Source organism: Manis javanica, chromosome 10 (assembly GCF_040802235.1).
Source record: "Manis javanica isolate MJ-LG chromosome 10, MJ_LKY, whole genome shotgun sequence".
NCBI lineage: Eukaryota > Metazoa > Chordata > Mammalia > Pholidota > Manidae > Manis > Manis javanica.
Genome location: NC_133165.1, coordinates 71,156,405 through 71,170,642, shown reverse-complemented (window position 1 = coordinate 71,170,642; position 14,238 = coordinate 71,156,405). Strand labels below are relative to the sequence as shown.

General features: G+C 39.1%; 1 long non-coding RNA gene across 2 annotated transcripts in view; it reads left to right on the top strand.

The window, feature by feature from the left end:
* Positions 1-14,238, top strand: part of LOC140843748 (uncharacterized) — a 297,778-nt gene that overhangs the window by 268,217 nt on the left and 15,323 nt on the right. The window contains exons 1-2 of one of the 2 annotated variants that reach the window (XR_012121766.1): positions 32-167; positions 2,159-2,315. This is a non-coding gene — a long non-coding RNA (uncharacterized lncRNA). Of the gene's footprint in view, positions 1-31; positions 168-2,158; positions 2,316-14,238 lie in introns of those variants that run through there. The other variant, XR_012121765.1, reaches the window with a different exon arrangement.

Genomic DNA, 14,238 nt, shown 5'->3' with positions numbered 1-14,238 from the left:
ATAAAAGTTAGTTGATAAAGCAGCAGCAGAGCGTAAGAGGACTGACTCCAATTTTAAAAGAAGTTCTACTATGGATAAAATGCATTTTCTTATTTTAAGAAATTGCCACAGCCACTCCAGCCTTCAGCAACCACCACCCTCGTGAGTCAGCAGCTGTAAACATCAAGGTGAGACCCTCCACTAGCAAAAAGATTATGATTCAGTAAAAGTTCAGAGAATGTTTAGCATTTTTTAGCACTAAAGAATTTAATTAAAGTATGTACATTTTTAGACATAGTATTGCACACTTAATAAACTATGAATAGTGTAAATATAACTTTTATATGCACTAGGAAACCAAAAAATTCATGTGACTTGCTTTATTGCGATATTTGCTCTGATGTGCTGTGGAACTGAACCTGCAATATCTCTGAGGTATACCTGCGTGTTTTCTGGCAATGAGTGACTACAGAAAAAGAAATTATTTTCACACTAGGTGCTTTCAATTCATAAAAAGGTTTATAGGTAAGATTAAGCTCCAGCAAAAACATTTTATATAAGTGAATTCTTAACTGACTAGCACTAGTAAAAAAGCTAATTTTGAAATTGGGCATAGGCTGGCATTTTTATATTATGCCATCCTGATCCTTAATTCCCCTGGAGAAGGGAGGGGAAGGGAGGCGAGGGGAGGGGAGGGGAAATGAAAAGAGTAAGAGTCAGGAAGGAAGGAAGAGGAAAGAGAAAAGCTACATAGTTATCAAATATTCAAGGACAAGCTGAAAAATAGTTCTGTCTGTGATCCATATTACTCTAAACTCAACTCCTCCTATGCATTTGTAGTCTCGCTAGATTCTTTAGATGTTGGCTCATTTAAATGTCTGCTCACCTGAGTTGTTATGATTTCATTTTTAGTTATAAAATGAAGCAGTTCTTGTTATTTAAGCTTCTCTTAGCTTATCCAGAAGAGCTTTTGTTAGCTAGCACATTGCGTGTTCTCCATATAGTAAAATTAGAGTATGACAGTAGCTTTCCTGGGATTCTCTTCCCATATTCTTTCTTCAGGGCAGAGAGAAACGAAATACAGACTAACGTTTTCACCTGGAGTTTAAATACCAAAAACCAATATACTGTGTATAGGGTGGACAGTGTTTGTCCCTCAATCATGCACAAACATTGATTAGTGGAAATGGTATAATAGCAATGATCTTGAGAACACATCTGACAATATATCAGAATTACCAAAATATTGATTATTATTCCCATAAGCCTCACCTATGAGATCCATCTTCTAAATTTTATCTGTTTGTCACATGATATAAATTAAATAATGTGTACTTTAATGACATTGCAGCATCTTGTAATAGTGACATATTAGAATTAACCCAAGTTCCTATTAATGGGGGAGGAAAGAGTAAAATTAAGTATGAGTTTATCTTCAGAATGAAATAAAGTACAGCTGTAAGGAAGAAGGAAGTTCTGTATGCCTGAGATGGAAAGATGTTCAGGATATATTACTTATGTGGTATACCAGATTTTATTTTATTAAAAACAGAGTAAACAATATATTCAAATTTTATGAATTTATAATATAATAAATTTGTAATATAAAATATATTCATGTATACATATATTCTGTAGGGATACAAAATAAACTGACATGATTACTTGGAGAAAAAAGAAAAGACCAACCCCATGATAAAAGTTAAAAAGCATGTGAAATGCAGCTTGTTTATCACCATGAATCGAATCACAGCCCGGTACTATCATACCTTTTAGATCCATAGAAGTGAGTAAATTCATTTTCTCTTAAAAAACATACACTATTAAATTTCACAGTCTAGGTTACAAAATCAAATAGAGATATTTAATGATCATCTGACAAATGCAGAGGTACTAACTTGTTTTTCTCCCAGAAAATTTAGATGGGATCTCGATTATGTTTTCTTCATTTTTATTTACCCAAATAATGATATCAATCTTCTACACAAAATTTCTGATAGAAACTTGGCTTTGAGAAAAGGTACTATGCATAATCAAATTTAAAAACAATCTAATTTCAAACCACAAACCTAAGTATTTATCATTTTATATCACTTTAATTTGCCTGAACACTTCATATTTACAACAAAAATCCACTGACACCACTTTTATTTGCTTCCTCACTTTGGCTCCACTCCAGGTCTTCCCCTCTTCAGCAGAGAGCCAGCCTGCGGAGGGGAAGCCCTGCCCCACATCCAGCTGCTGGTGGGTACGTGCCTCACAGCCTGATGGCTGGTTCTTCCTCTGAGACATGGAATGACCCCTGTGGGCTGCTGGGAAGCTTTAACTGAGAGCAGGTAAGGGAACAGATTGTCCTTTAGAACTGGCCAAATTTCAGTTTCTATATTGAAGAAACTTCAAGGTTTTGTTTTTGTTTCTGCTTTCTCTCTTTAATTCCTTGATGCTTTGTTCTCTCAACCAAAAGTGTCCTGGGTCCTATCCTGGGTTTCTGGGTCTCATTTTCATTCTAGTTCAAGCTATATAGCCTTATTAGCACATGGCTGCCTGGCTTCCTCTTAAGTCTGTCCCAGGCAGCCATCCACCTGTGATATCAGGACGACTTTCTCTTGATAATACTCTGGGATGGCCTGCTGAGATTCTCTTTACAGAGTAAAGTAGACTCGGTGCCCAGCATTCCTCTGTCTCAGCAAAGGACAGGCTGGTCCCTATCCTGGGAACAACACTTGATTTAATTTTTCATCTGCCTTTTTGATTAAGTTCTCTGGTGTGCAGAAGCAGCAGAGGGAACAATTTCAGCCTGTTTATGCTTGAGCAACCTTGTGAAATGAAGGAAGCATTGCACTGGGAGTTGGAAAATGTGCACTATGTTCTTCCATCTGTTTCTCCCTGGCTGGTCATCCTCTCACTCGGGGCCTCAGCTGCCTCCCTGGTAAAGTAGAATAATTACAATAGCTAGCTGCCTAAAGTACGGCCTGGACTCATTAATATAGAAGTGTCTTCGCAAATTTAGTTTCAGTCACAGTAAAGATAAGCATGACTATCTGGAATTTACCAGTTCCCAAAAGGTGACCCTATGCTTAGGATAGGTAGACCAAAAAAACTCCAAATAAAATGCCCATCACACAGAGTGTTGGTAGGAATGCAATTTATTGAATGCTTAATCCCTATCCAGCACTATGAAGACACTGAAATGAAACACTGAGCAAAATCAACAATGTCCCTAACCTCATGAAGATGACTGGAGAAATGAAGGGTGATGTACTGGATGTTGTGATGAGAATGCCTGGTGCTATGCCAACCTCTTTGTGCTTGAGTGTCCTCATCTGTGAATAATCACTTAATCTGTCTGTCAGTAAATAGACATGTTTAATGGGATTTTCCTGCTTTCTAAGAATTGACATCAGTAACTTTACCTAAGGATATAGAGGCATGAAGAACTTAACTAATATTCCAAGTTCAGAGAAATTCCAGCTTTTTACCCCTCAAGCTGAGAGGCACCAAGGAGAAAAAGAGCGTGCACATCTGCCCATCTCTCATGAAAAGGCGGCATACCAAGACTGAGGGTGAAAAAGGTCTGGAAGTTTCTTGTGTGTCTGACCTCCTGCCTGTCTGTTCCAGCCACTTAAGCACGTTTAGACAAGTGAAAATGACTGGTCTGACTGGTACCTGTTTTCCCTCTCTGGCCCTTCCTCCCAGAAACAAAACTTACTTCCTCCTCTCTAGTGCACACCTATCTCTTTTGTATATAACATGAGGACTATCATGGTAGGCACAATTCTAATGATATACCCCACCCACAGATTCCTACCCCTGGTTATTCAATCAACCAGTAATCTAGATACTGCTGTGAAGGGACCTCACTGATGGAATTCTGTGGTTGCTAATCAGTTTATCATAAAATAGATTATTCTGGATTAATCAGGTGGGCCCAATATAATCATATAAATCCTTATAATCAGAGGAGGAAGGCACAAGACTGAGTCAGAGAAATGTAGTAGCGTGGAAGAGGAGAGGTTCTAAGCCTGAGACAGACCAGACTTGCTGTTCCTGGAAGGAGGCCACATGGGAGGGACAGGGAGGAAGGTGAGTCCATTAACAGCAAAGGCCCCTTGCTGACGACCCATAAAGAAATGGGAATCTCAGCCCTATAACTACTTGGAACTGAATTTTGCCTGAAGAAGTCTGGAATTGGATTATACCCAGAACCTCCAGTAAAGAATGTGGCCTTCCCAACATTTTGATTTTAGCCCTATGAGATCCCTAACAGATCTGACTTACAGAAACTGATAATATGTTTGTGTTACTTTTAACTGCTAAATTTGTGATAATTTGTTGTGGTAACAATAGAAAATGATCACAGTTATATCTTCTTCCTCCTGTAAAGGGCATTTGCTTTTCTGTCCCTGAGGGAAAATTATAGTAGGAATGCAGAAAGCTCGATCAGCAAAAGGAAAAAAAAAATTGGTAGGAGTCAAAATATTATTTCCCTTATGCTTTTTAACTTAATATTGCTCTGAGGGCTCTACAGTTAGATTGTAAAGCCCTTGACAGACTTTACAAACAAAGTAAGTCCTAAAATGCATTTGTGTGTGTATGTGTGACAGAGATTCGAGAAATACTTCTTCATGTATTCATATGTGAAGACCTACTAGTTTAATTTTCTTTGAACATTTTTTGTTTTTATTTTTTATTAAGGTATCATGATACACTCTTATGAAGATTTCATATGAAAAACACTGTGATTACTACATTAACCCATATCAAGACCCCCAAAACCGCATTGCACTCAGTGCCCATCAGTGTAGTAAGATACCACAGTCACTACTTGTTTTCTCTGTGCTACACTGTCTTCCCTGTGACCTCCCGGACACCATGTGTGTCAATCATAATGCCCCTCAATCCCCTTCTCCCTCCCTCCTCACCCACCCTACACCAAACCCTGCCATTAGGTAACCATTAGTCCCTTCTTGGAGTCTGTAAGTCTGCTGCTGTTCTGTTTCTTCAGTTTTACTATGTTGTTACACTCCATAAAAGAGTGAAATCATTTGATACTTGTCTTTCTCCACCTGGCTTATTTCACTGAGCATAATACCCTTTAGTTCCATCCATGTTGTTGCAAATGGTAGGATCTGTTTTTTTCTTGTTGCTGAGTAATATTCCATTGTGTATATGTACCACATCTTCTTTATCCATTCATCTACTGATGGGCATATAGGTTGCTTCCATTTCTTGGCTATTGTAAATAGTGCAGTGATAAACATATGGGTTCACCTGTCTTTCTCAAACTGGAGTGCTGCATTCTTAGGGTAAATTCCTAGAAGTGGAATTCCTGGGCCAAATGGTATTTCTATTTTGAGCTTTTTGAGGAACCTTCATACTGCTTTCCACAATGGTTGAACTAATTTGCATTCCCACCAGCTGTGTAGGAGGGTTCCCCTTGCTCTGCAACCTCGCCAACACTTGTTGTTGTTTGTCTTTTGGATGGTGGCGATCCTTACAGGTGTGAAGTGATATCTCATTGTGGTTTTGATTTGCCTTTCTCTGATGACAAGCAATGTGGAACATCTTTTCATTTGTCTGTTCAACATCTGAATTTCTTCTTTGGAGAACTGTCTGTTCAGCTCCTCTGCCCATTTTTTAATTGGATTATTTGCTTTTCATGTGTTGAGGTGCGTGAGCTCTTTATATATTTTGGATGTCAATGCTTTATTGCATCTGTCATTTATGAATATATTCTCCCATATGGTAGGGTACCTTATTGTTCTATTGACAGTCTCCTTTGCTGTACAGAAGCTTTTCAGCTTGATATAGTCCCACTTGTTCATTTTTGCCTTTGTTTCCTTTGCCTGGGCAGAAATGTTCATGAAGAAGTCACTCATGTTTATGTCCATGAGATTTTTGCTTATGTTTTCTTCTAAGAGTTTTATGGTTTCATGACATACATTCAGGTCTTTGATCCATTTGGAGGTTACTTTTGTGTATGGGGTTAGACAGTGATTCAGTTTCATTCTCTTATATGTAGCTGTCCAGTTTTGCCAGCACCATCTGTTGAAGAAAGTGTCATTTCCCCATTGTATGTCCAAGGCTCCTTTATCATATATTAATTGACCATAAATGTTTGGGTTAATATCTGGGGTCTCTATTCTGTTCCACTGGTCTGTGGCTCTGTTCTTGTGCCAGTACCAAACAGTCTTGATTACTGTGGATTTGTACTAGAGCTTGAAGTTGGGGAGTGAGATCCCCTCCACTTTTTTCTTCCTTCTCAGGATTGCTTTGGCTATTAGGGGTCTTTGGTGTTTCCATATGAATTTTTGAACTATTTGTTCCAGTTTGTTGAAGAATGCTGTTGGTAATTTGATAGGGATTGCATCAAATCTGTATATTGCTCTGGGCAGGATGGCCATTTTGACGATACTAATTCTTCCTAGCCAAGAGCATGGAATGAGTTTCCATTTGTTAGTGTCCTCTTTAATTTCTCTTAAGAGTGTCTTATAGTTTTCAGGGTATAGGTTTTTCACTTCCTTGGTAAGGTTTATTCATAACTATTTTATTCTTTTTGATGCAATTGTGAATGCAGTTTTCTTCCTGATTTCTCTTTCAATTAGTTCATTGTTAGTGTATAGGAAAGTCACAGGTTTCTGTGTGTTAATTTTGTATCCTGCAACTTTGCTCTATTCCGATATCTGTTCTAGTAGTTTTGGAGTGGAGTCTTTAGGGTTTTTATGTACAATATCATGTCATCTGCAAATAGTGACAGTTTGACTTCTTCTTTACTCATTCGGATTCCTTGTATTTCTTTGTTTTGTCTGACTGCTGTGGCTAGGACGTCCAGTACAACATTCAATAACAGTCGGGAGATAGGTCATTCCTGTCTTGTTCCCGATCTCAGAGGAAAAGCTTTCAGCTTCTCGCTGTTAAGTATGATGTTGGCTGTGGGTTTATCATATATGACCTTTATTATGTTGAGGTACTTGCCCTCTATACCCATTTTGCTGAGAGTTTTTATCATGAATGGATGTTGAATTTTGTTGAATGCTTTTTCAGCATCTATGGAGATGATCATGTGGTTTTTGTCTTTCTTTTTGTTGATGTGGTGGATGATGTTGATGGATATTTTAATGTTATACCTTCCTTGCATCCCTGGGATGAATCCCACTTGGTCATGGCATATGATCCTTTTGATATATTTTTGAATTCGGTTTGCTAATCTTTTGTTGTGTATTTTTGCATCCAAGTTCATCAGGGATATAGGCCTGTAGTTTTCTTTTTTGGTGGGGTCTTTGCCTGGTTATGGTATTAGGGTGATGTTGGCTTCATAGAATGAATTTGGGAGTATTCCCTCCTCTTCTATTTTTTGAAAAACTAAGGAGAATGTGTATTATGTCTTCTCTGTGTGTCCAATAAAATTCCAGCTTCGATAATTGTGATGTTAGACTATTCATTTGGGATTGTTCTTCCTTCTTCAAGTGTGCCTGGATTGCTGTATGCTTTCCTCTTAAGACTGCTTTTGCTGCATCCCACAGAAGATGGGGCTTTGTGTTGTTATTGTCATTTGTTTCCACATATTCCTTAATCTCTATTTTAATTTTTTAGTTGATACATTGATTATTTAGGAGCATGTTGTTAAGCCTCCATGTGTTTGTGAGCCTTTTTGTTTTCTTTGTAGAATTTATTTCTACTTTTATACCTTTGTGGTCTGAAAAGTTGGTTGGTAGAATTTCAATCTTCTGGAATTTACTGAGGCTCTTTTTGTGAGCTAGTATGTGGTCTATTCTGGAGAATGTTCCATGTACACTTGAGAAGAATGTATATCCTATTGGTTGCTTTTGGATGTAGAGTTCTATAGATGTCTATCCGTTCTACTGTGTTGTCCAGTGCCTCCGTGTCCTCACTTATTTTCTGCCCTGTGGATCTATCCTTTGGGGTGAGTGGTGTGTTGAAATCTCCTAAAATGAATGCATTGCAGTCTATTTCCCCCTTTAGTTCTGTTAGTATTTGTTTCACATATGCTGGTGCTCCTGCGTTGGGTGCATATATATTTAGAATGGTTATATCCTCTTGTTGGACTGAGCCCTTTATCATTACGTAGTGTCCTTCTTTATCTCTTGTTACTTTCTTTGTTTTGAAGTCTATTTTGTCTGATATTAGTACTGCAACCCCTGCTTTCTTCTCGCTGTTGTTTGCCTGAAATGTTTTTCCATCCCTTGACTTTTATTCTGTGCATGTCTTTGGGTTTGAGGTGAGTGTCTTGTAAGCAGCATATAGATGGGTCTTGTTTTTTTATCCATTCTATTACTTTGTGTCTTTTGATTGGTGCATTAAGTCCATTTACATTTAGGGTGACTCTTGAAAGATATGTACTTATTGCCATTGCAGGCTTTAAATTCGTGTTACCAAAGGATCAATGTTAGCCTCTTTAGTATCTTACTGCCTATCTTAGCTTGCTTATTGAGCTGTTATGTACACTGTCTGGAGATTCTTTTCTTCTCTCCCTTCTTATTCCTCCTCCTCCATTGTTCATATGTTGGGTGTTTTGTTCTGTGCTCTTTCTGGCTGTGCTCCCATCTAGAGCAGTCCCTTAAGATGCCCTGTAGATCTGGTTTGTGGGAGGCAAATTCCCTCAGCTTTTGCTTGTCTGGGAATTGTTTAATCCCTCCTTCATATTTAAATGATAATCATGCTTGATACAGTATCCTTGGTTCAAGGCCGTTCTGTTTCATTGCATTAAATATATCATGCCATTCTCTTCTGGCCTGTAAGGTTTCTGGCAAGAAGTCTGATGATAGCCTGATGTGTTTTCCTTTATAGGTGTCCTTTTTCTCTCTGGCTGCCTTTAAAACTCTTTCCTTGTCCTTGACCTTTGCCATTTTAATTATTATGTGTCTTGGTGTTGTCCTCCTTGGGTCCTTTCTGTTGGGAGTTCTGTGTATTTCTGTGGTCTGTTTGATTATTTCTTTCCCCAGTTTGGGGATGTTTTCAGCAATTATTTCTTCAAAGACCCTTTCTATTCCTTTTTCTCTCTCTTCTTCTGGTGCCCCTATAATACAGATATTGTTCCTTTTGGGTTGGTCACACAGTTCTCTTAATATTGTTTCATTCCTGGAGATCCTTTTATCTCTCTCTATGTCAGCTTCTATGCATTCCTGTTCTCTGGTTTCTATTACATCAATGGCCTCTTGCATATTATCCATTCTGCTCATAAATCTTTCCAGAGTTTGTTTCACTTCTGTAATCTCCTTCCTGGCATCTGTGATCTCCCTCTGGACATCATCCCTTAGCTCTTGCAAATTTCTCTGCATCTCCATCAGCGTGTTTATGATTTTTAATTTGAATTCTTTTCCAGGAAGACTGGTTAGGTCTGTCTCCTTCTCTATTGTTGTCTCTGTGATCTTGGTTTGCCTGTAATTTTACCTTTTCATGGTGATAGAAATAGTTTGCAGAGCTGGGACGAGTAATGGCTGGAAGAACTTCCCTTCTTGTTGGTTTGTGGTCTTCCTCTCCTGGGAGAACAGCGACCTTTAGTGGCTTGTGCTGGGCAGCTGTGCACAGACAGGTCTTCTGATTCCTTCCCAGCTGCTATGGAGTTTTTCTCCGCTCTTGCTGTGGGCATGGCCTGTCTCGGGCTGCTGCTCCAAAATGTTGGAGCCACGTTGGAGGGGCAGCGGCTGGGAGGCTATTTATCTCCATGAAGGGCCTCTGTGCTCCCTGCTCCCCAGGGGATTAGAGTGCCCAGAGATCCCCAGATTCCCTGCCTCTCAACTAAGTGTCCCGCCCTGTCCCTTTAAGACTTCCAAAAAGCACTTGCCAAAACAAAACAAATTAAATAAATAATTAAAAAAGAAAAGCCACTTGCTTTTCAGGGACCCGCTCACCGGTCTTGCTGCCCTGTTTCCCTAGTATCCAGGAGCCCATGCATGCACTGTGTCTGCGCTCTGTTGCGGATGGCTGGAGCTGGGTGTTCAGCAGTCCTGGGCTCCCTCTCCCTCCCACTCTGACTCCTCTCCTCCTGCCGGGAGCTGAGGGGAGGGGCTCTTGGGTCCTGCTGGGCTGGGACTTGTATCTTACCTCCTTTGCAAGGCGCTGGGTTCTCACAGGTGAGGATGTGGTCTGGATGTTTTCCTGTGTCCTCTGGTCTCTATTCTAGGAAGAGTTGTCTTTGTTATATTTTCATAAATGTATGTGGTTTTGGTAGGAGATTTCCGCTGCTCTACTCATGCTGCCACCTTGACTCCGTCTTTTGTTCTTTTAAATCTGGCTAGAGGGTTACCTATTTTTTTTAATTTTCTTGAAGAACCAGCTCTTGGTTTCATTGATTCTTCTATTGTTTTATTCTTCTTGATTTTATTTATTTATTCCTGATCTTCATTATATCACTCCTTTTGTTGACTTGAAGCCTTATTTGTTCTTCTTTTTCATTAATTTTAGTTTATAGAGTTAATTTAGGATTGTTCTTCTTTCCTAAAGTAATTCTGCATTGCAATATACTTTGCTCTTCTACCTTCTCTGCATCCCACAGATTTTTCCGTGTTGAGTTATTGTTGCCATCTTCTGTTTTTATTTGGTCATTGATTCATTGATTATTTAGGAGCATGTTGTTAAGCCTCCATGTGTTTGTGGCCTTTTTGTTTTCTTTGCGTAATTTATTTCTAGTTTCAAAGCTTTGTGATCTGAGAAGCTGGTTGGCACAATTCTGATCCTTCTGAATTTACTCAGACTCTTTTTGTGGCCTAGTATATGGTATATTCTTGAAAATGTTCCATGTGCACTTGAGAAGAACATGTATCCTCCTGCTTTTGGGTGGACTGTTCTGTAGATGTCTGTTAAGTCTATCTGTTCTAATGTGTTATTCAGTGCCTTTGTCTCCTTACTTATCTTCTGTCTGGTTGTTCTGTCCTTTGGAGAGAGTGGTGTGTTGAAGACTCCTAAAATGAATGCATTGTATTATATTTCCCCCTTTAATTCTCTTAGTATTTGTTTCACATATGTAGGAGCTCCTGTTTTGGGTGTGTAGATATTTATAAAGGTTATATCCTCTTGTTGGACTGACCCTTTTATCATGATGTAATGTCCTTCTTTGTCTTTTGTTAGTTTTTTCTTTTGAAGACTATTTTATCTGATACAAGTACTGAAACTCCTGATTTGTTCTCCCTATTAGTTGTATGAAATAACTTTCATCCCTTCACTTTTATTCTGTGTATGTCTTTGGTTTTGACATGAGTCTCTTGTAGGCAAGTTATAGATGGGTCTTGTTTTTCTACCCATTTTTTAGTTTTACTTTATTTGGTGACATCTATTTAGCCTTAGGAATACTTCCATCCAACTCAGTCCCTCCTAAATACACTGTAGAGATGGTTTGTGGGATGTAAACTCCCTCAACTTTTTCTTATCTGGAAATTGTTTAATCCCTCCTTCAAATTTAAATGATAGTCTTCCCAGGTAGAGTAGATTTGGTTCATGGCCCTTCTGTTTCATTACATTAAATATATCATGCCACTCCCTTCTGGCTTGTAAGGTTTCTGTTGAGAAGTCTGTTGATAGCCTGATGGTTATTCCAAAAAAACATAGGGTTTTCCTTTTTATGTGATCTTTTTCTCTATCTGCTTTTAATACTCTGTGTTTGTCCTTGAACTTTGCTATTTTAATTACTATCTGTTTTGGTTTCATCATCCTTGGGCCCCTTGTTTGGGAGATCTGTGCACCTCCATGGCCTGAGAGAGTATTTTCTTCCCCATATTTTGGAACTTTTCATCAATTAGCTCCTCAAAGACACTTTCTATCCCATTTTCTCTCTTCTTCTTCTGGTGCCCTTATAGTACAAATGTTGTTCCATTTGGATTGGTCACAGTTCTCTTAATAGTTTTTCATGCCTAGATCCTTTTTTCTCTCTGTGTTTCAGCTTCTTTGTATTCCTGTTCTCTAGTTCCTAATTGATTTACCATCTTCTCTACTTCATGTAATCTGCTTTTAAATCCCTCCATTGTATGTTTTATTTCTATACTGTGTTTTTCAAAGTTTCTGTCTCTTTCTTAAATTCCTCCTTGAGGTCTCGCATATTTCTTTTTAGGTCCATGAGCATGTTTATGACTTTTATTTTGGAATCTATTTCAGGAAGATTGGTGAGTTCAGTTTCACTTGGACCTCTTTCTGGTGTTTTGGGGGATTTTGGTTTGTACCAGGTTCTTTTGATGTTTCATATTTGTAATAATAATTTGGTGTAGGCAGTGCCCTCTAGTGCTCAAAAGCTCTACTCTCTGGAGCTGTTCAGCCCCTGGAGCGGTGGTGGGGGTTTCAGGGGAGTGGTGCTGGTGCCTTCTGGGAGGAAAGAGCTCTTTCCTGCATCCTGGCTGAAGTGCCTGTCTCCACTATTAGGGCTAGTTGGCTGAGCACACAAGGAGGAGACTCTGTGCTCCACCCTCATATCTTCCATATTCAGGGCCACCCCCTGACTGGCCTGGTGCAATGACAGGGGCAGCAGGTTTGCAGGCTGATGCTATCTGGGAAGACAGAGCAGTAGGGTGCATATCATATGTGTGGCCTCAGAGCTGCATTGACAGCCAGGGAGATGGAGCACTTGGAGCTCCTGAAAGTCCCAACCTGCTGGACTGTGTGCAGTGGGACAGTTTTGTCCACTTGACCTTTCTCTTGATAATCAAGCTCTCTGTAATCTTTGCCTCTTTAGCATCCCTCTTACTTTTGGGAAGTCTCTTACAGTGCTCTCCTTGCTTTTGTCCCACAGTGGCCAGTTGTGGGTACCTATTTTACACAAGGTGCTGGAATCTCAGTCTCTCTGAATCTTCCATCTGTCTTAGCTTTCCACCCCACTGATCTCCAGAGCACCTTGTAATGTAGATTTAAGCAGACCTCCAGGGATGGGTGTTCAGCAGTCCTAGGTCTCCAGCTCCTTCCTGCTCCTTTTGACTTCTTCCTCCCTGTGAGCTGGGATGGGGGATTGGGTTGGGTCCTGCCAGATTGTCACTTTGGTACTTTGCCCTTTTCCATGAGGTCTGCTCTTTTCTCCAGATTAGTCAGTCTGTCACAGCCTTCTTTCCTGTAGCTCTTTCAGGATTTGTTGTATTTGCTATATTTTCATAATATATTTGGTTTGGGGAGGAGGTTTCTGTTTCACCTCTCACACCACCATCTTTAAGCCTATTTACTACTAGTTTAATTTTATATATTCAATTCAATATTCTTTTAACTAAACCTCAATAAAACTTTATGAATTATATATCCTTCATGTGTATTGCATGTAAAGTAATGGAGGCTCAAAAATATGAAGTGATCTAATGTCAAGAGATGAAATCCTGATTGTGTAAAAGGAAGCAAGTAAAAAATAGCCTGAGGTCACCAGTGCTTAGAGGAAAAAAAAAACAAACTTAGAAGAGAGTTTGTCCAAGTACAGAAATATCAAGGAACAGCACACATCTTACTGTTTGTTATGATGAGAATATCTGAGATGCCCATTGACTAAGTTAGCATCTTGTTTGGTGTATTAAACTTAAGTTGTCTTGTCATTTCAAAGTAAGGTGCCTCTTCAGGAAAGAGGCCAAGTGACAAAACTGTGAAGTAGATCATCAAAGTAAGCTCTCAATAAATATTAAGCGTAAGTACCCACACAGTCAGCACTTCAGTGGCTCATCTGAAGAACATTTAAACTTTGAAAAATAATCTTGTAATAATTTTAGTAGGTATGGTGAGGAGTGGAGACAGGATGAAAAGCTTAAGGTGGATCTCCTGTGCCCCAGGATATTCCTGTGTACCCTCTGTATAATCACATATCTTTCTCTTAAGAGAGCCAGTATCTGAGTACCTGCCTTGGAAAAGTAAATGAAAAACAAGTTTGTATTAGCTGGAGAATTAATAGCATCCCACACAATGGTGACAGCAATTTCTATACCATTAGTATGTTGTCATTTTACCATCCCTTGCTCTGTATCTTTCCAACTATGGGAATAAGTACAGGAAGGGGTCCTCAGAAAATAAAAGAGCTTTTTGCCATCCAAACCAAGGTGGTGGAAGGAATTATGGTGCCTAGTAATTGTTAATTCCATTTTAAAGAAACATGTATTGAAATAATAATATGAACAGTTGTAATAGAGTATAAGGGCTATTGATTTGGGGTCAGAAGAACTAAATATGATTTCAAGCTGAAACTTGTGAGCTATCCTCCAGCTTTTATTTACTTTGAAAAACATAAACATCTTTTTATCAGATGAGGATAATAAGTCTCTCTTTACATTGTAGTCTGGCTAGTTAAGT